This window comes from Nansenia antarctica (assembly GCF_963989245.1).
Source record: "Nansenia antarctica genome assembly, chromosome: 17".
NCBI classification, from domain to species: Eukaryota; Metazoa; Chordata; class Actinopteri; order Argentiniformes; family Microstomatidae; genus Nansenia; species Nansenia antarctica.
The window spans coordinates 27,752,534-27,758,035 of NC_137687.1; positions in this window are offsets into that span (position 1 = coordinate 27,752,534).

The window sequence follows — 5,502 nt, forward strand, 5'->3', positions numbered from 1 at the left end:
GAAGCTCCAGTACACACAACACACACACCCCCTCACCTCACCTAAATACAGTACAGTCATGGTTCCCTCCGCCCACACACACACACACACACACACACACACACAGGCCGTGCGTGGCGGACGAGGAGGCTCCTCCCCCTCTGACGCTGCTGTTCTCTCGACCTGATGTTTTGTGTTTGAATAAGAAATAAAAAGAAACGACTAACAAAGGCAAAGAGACTTTGCAACGCTGGACTCTCACCTCCATCTGCAGTCACCGCCCCCCCCCCCCTGCCAGACCCCCCCCCCCCCCCCCTCCTCTACCTACTAGCGGCCAGAGAGACTCTCCACCCCCGACACATCGACGACCACCCTGGTTTTGGCTCCAACGCTTCACATGATCCCACCTGCTTTCTTACTTTTATTTCTTTTTTTTTGTTTGTTTTTCTTGATCATCAAGTTTGATGCTGTATTAGTTTTAGTTTGATATACATTATATAAAATATATATGAACATGCTTCTGTCTGAGTCAGCTCTGTTGAAACACACCCACACACCCCCACACACACAATAATAATAATAGTGTATTCATTAATTACTTTCTCTTTTCTTATTTCGGTGATATCTTCATACACTTGAACGTTCGTGGTGGTTGTGTGAAGAAGGGTTAGTAGGTTTATCACTAAGAAATGACACGATATGCTCAGTATCTTGTTATGTGAGGAGGTCGACTTATTTAATGTATTCATTATTTCCACCTCTGAGTTGTTAATAATAATAATACATTAGACTTATATAGCGCTTTTCTAGACACTCAAAGATGCTTTACAAACTGAAAAGATCGAGTAGTAAAATAAAAAGAAACAAAAAAAAATATATAAAAGAAAGTATAGGGGTCTAATAATTTTTTTGATTACTAAATCTAAATGTCGCTGTAGGACAATCTACTCTGCATACTGCAATTATATAGATAATTATATTCTGATGGTACTATGTGACGGAGCTTCCCTTAGAGAGACGGAGATCAACGTTGTTCCACATTAAAGCTCGTATTGTTCATGCCGTGGTTGGCTTCTGTAGTGAAATACTCACCTCAGTGAAATACTCACCTCAGTGAAATACTCACCTCAGTGGCTTACTGGAAGCTAACACGTCAATGGAGTTATCGCTAAGCCACGGCCCAAAATAGAAATTGTCCAATCATATCACAGCAAAAGCCACGACAGGCAGAAAACTCGGACAAGCAACTCGCTAATATCTGATGGTGAAAAGCTTCTAGACTAAATATTCTTGTCATCTTTAAAAAAAACATGTCTATTACTTGCTGTGGTAAATCAGAAATTTGCCAACTCCCGTCATTGTAAGTCATTCAATGTCATTCAGTCACGGTCAGTCAGTCAGTCACTGTCAGTGAAGCGTTGTTTGTTTGTCCGAGTTTTCAAAGGGGGCGTGGCTTAGCGATAGGTCCATTAACGTGTTACAGCAGCGGTTCCCAAACTTTTTCAATCAGGCCCCCCTTGGGTAATTGGAAATATTTTCGAGCCCCCCCTAACCCGGTCCCCACCTAGATTGATATAATTAATTGTATAAAGTTGTACAAACATTACATTTTCTCTTCTAATAATAACAAGACACATATATCCAACTATAGTTTTATATTTTATTATGGGTTGAAAAGGAACATAAGTGCTTGGCAAATGATCCTGTGCCACTGAAATATTCAACATATCAACATTAACTAATTTCTACTGCATCACTATTCTTACTCTACACATTCCTATCACAATTACGATCAATGACTTGTGTGTGCTTGCTTTGCCTTGCAAATCTTCTCAAAGCGGGGTTGTTGTTTTGAGACTGCCACTCTCAGTTCATTCTCAATGTTCAACTTCGACCTGTATTTGCTTTTGATAGCAGCAACAGCAGAAAAGCCTATCTCACACAGGTACGATGTTGCAAAAGGCAGCGGTATTCCCACAGTTTTTTATTTTTATTTTTATTTTATTTTTTATTTCTGCGCCCCCCCTGCAGTACCCCCGCGCCCCACTAGGGGGGCGCGCCCCACAGTTTGGGAAACGCTGTGTTACAGGATCATCTATGTGACGTCAGTTGGTGAAAGGGGGAACAAGTCGTCAAACAACCAAATGTTCTGACTTTTATTCTGAAAAATTAATAAATTGGACCGGAAAATGTTAAGCTCATTTGTGGGTGGTGACTTAATTTATTTCATATCACCTTTAAAAACAGCAGTGATTCAAAACACATTGTTTTACTGGAAAGTTGTAGAAAATCATCAAATCTCGCTAGTCAAGCCAAAAATATTGCAATGCAACGGATTCAGTGCGTAACATTTTTCAGAATAAAAGGCCGAACATTTGGTCAGTTGCTGACGCTTTCACCAGCTGCTGGCACACATTTGTTGTAGGATACGATGATGATGATGATGATGATGATGATGTCGTAGGTTGGTTCAGATGTCATTAAAGTTCATCTACAAAGGTCGGTGGCATCCATCTGCACCCCTCCTCCCTCCCTCCCTTCCTCTCCTTCCTCCCTTCCTCTCCTCCTTCCCTTCCTCTCCTTCCTCCCCCCTTCACCACTACCAGAGCCCTCTCCTCTTACCTCTACGAGAATCCTACCCTCCTTTCCTCCCCTCTTCTCTTCTCTCCTCTCCTCTCCCCTCCTCTCCTCCCTCTCCTCTCCTCCTCCCTTCCTCTCCTGCTCAGCGTAGAGACCTGTCCTTCCTCAGGAGTTATAATCCGTCTGCTGTCTGACCTCTGTGGAAACCAAGAATCTCTGCGTCCTGGAGGCAGATTCCGCTGTGTGTGTGTGTGTGTGTGTGTGTGTGTGTGTGTGTGTGTGTGTGTGTGTCTGTGTGTGTCTGTGTCTGTGTCTGTGTGTGTGTGTGTGCATGCATGCGGGTGTGCGTGTGTTGCACTCTGGGTTCTCACGCGAAGTATCATAATAGTTAATGTGTTCATTCAGACAGACTTCCACAGCCTGCTCAGGGCCTGATAAGAGCATGCATCACTGTCTCTTGCCTGCCTCCCTCCCTCCTTCCACCCCTCCCTCCCTCCTTCCACCCCTCCCTCCCTCCCCCCTATGCCTCCCTCCCATGGCCTGACTGACACTGTGACTCCCCCAGGGGAGGCTGGTGAGGCTGGTGGAGGTAGAAATGGGAGGACGGGCTCATTGTAACGCCGTAGAACGGAATGAGGATTTGTATCAAACGTGTGTTTCCGTTAGGATGAGCCTGTCCTTCGGTTTCTACCTCCGCCAGCCTCACACACCCTGCGACTCATGGGAACACACTCCTACTACTGTTAGATGCAGCTCTGTAGCTCGATATTCGGGGAAATGAACGTTTCAAAAGGTTACTCTCAAAAGGTTACTTTTTTATTTATAATTTCAAAACAGTACACATGAAAAACGCACAATTACAACACCAAACAAAATAAGTGTCTGTCCTGACTTCTTCTTTATCTTACCCCCCATGGCGATAACATCCTTCCCACCCCCTCCCATAGTTCTTCATTACACTATATTTGATAAAAACATAACAGTACAACAGGTTACATCCACATAGCTGGAAAGAACACGTGAGTGAGGGAAGGTGTATTTTCAGGCTCCTGTTCCAAGTTAAGGCAAGTTTATTTGCATATTAGCACATTTCATACAACAGAGGCAAATTCAAAGTGCTTTACATACAGCATTATAAAACCAAAGAAATATAGAAAAAGAAGGATGGTAAGACAGAATATTAATGAAAAGGCAGAAGAGGCCTGTCCTGGTTGTGGAGGCGGCTGTTCTGACTAGAGACTTCCCTGCAGTCAGAGATCCATCGTACCCCGGAGAAGAGCCCTGGAGAAGAGCCCTGGAGAAGAGCCCTGGAGAAGAGCCCTGGAGAAGAGCCCCGGAGAAGAGCCCCGGAGAAGAGCTCCAAGATAGTGAAGGTATAGATAGTGAAGGTATAGATAGTGAAGGGATAGATAGTGAAGGTATAGATAGTGAAGGTACAGATAGTGAAGGTATAGATAGTGAAGGTATAGATAGTGAAGGGATAGATAGTGAAGGTATAGATAGTGAAGGGATAGATAGTGAAGGTATAGATTCTGACCCAGAGTGTTTCATGGTGGTAAAGGTATAGATAATAATAATATGCCATTTAGATTACGCTTTTTATCCGAAGCAACTTACAGTGTACTGAATACATTTGTCAGTTTATATACGGTCTCTGCGGGGAATCGAACCCACAAGCTAAGCTTTGTTAGCGCTGTGCTAAAGAGAAGCGTGTAGGTTGTGTCGGTGTAGGATCCTGAGAGTACCTTCAGGCAGAGCAGAGCGGGGTCACGGGGGGGTGAAGGGGGGGGGGCATCCAAACTCACTGAGGAGTGAAGGGGTGCAGTAGAGCAAAAGACAGGTGCATCACCACACCAGCCAGCCAGCCAATCAGAAGCCAGGGAGTCAGTCTCCTGCCTGTCAGCGCCTTCCTTCCCTCCCTTCCTTCCCTCCCTCCCTCCCTTCCATCCCTCCCTTCCATCCCTCCCTCCCTCCTCCCTTCCCCCGGGATCTGCAGGCTCCTGTGATGTGTGATATTACTGTTTCAATCACACACTCCTTCACTAATACACACGGGCATGTCTATTGTACAGCTGCAACTCCTGATGCTGATTCAGCAGGAAACACCGTTTGGATATAAATGATATTTCTCTACCTGATTCAACGTGTTGCTTCGGCTGGGTTCTCCTCCTGGATCTCCTCCTAGTCCTCCTCTTAGATCTCCTAGTCCTCCTCCTAGATCTCCTCCTGGTTCTCCTCCTACTCCTCCTGGTTCTCCTCCTACTCCTCCTAGTCCTCCTCCTAGATCTCCTCCTACTCCTCCTAGTCCTCCTCCTAGATCTCCTCCTGGTTCTCCTCCTAGTCCTCCTCTTAGATCTCCTAGTCCTCCTCCTAGATCTCCTCCTGGTTCTCCTTTTAGTCCTTCTCCTAGATCTCCTTCTGGTTCTCCTTTTAGTCCTCCTCCTAGATCTCCTAGTCCTCCTCCTAGATCTCCTCTTAGATCTCCTAGATCTCCTCTAGATCTCCTAGTCCTCCTAGGCCAGCAGGTGTTGACTTTAGCGGTAGAAGACATTGCAACATGTTGAGTTTGAAGTTCCGACACAGAAAAAAGACATGGAAGTGAAAATCGATGAAATTATATTTTAGTCCTTCGGTTTTACCAAGTTATATTGGGTTTAATTATGACGTGTCCTTGTATGGGGGAGTGAGTGGGGTTTGACCTGGAGACTGGAGACTGGAGACGAATGATGAATCAGACATGTTGAATCAGAATCAGTATGTTCTTAAGTATATTCGCACATACAGGAAGTTGACTTTAGTGTGGTTGGTGCATTAGACATAAAGACACAGACAGCAATATCATTTTAAAAACGTAATAACTTAATGTAATAAACAACAACGTATAAGCAAAAATAGCTTAAAAAAGACAATGACAGAAATGGGCAGTAGAGCAAAAAGACTGTA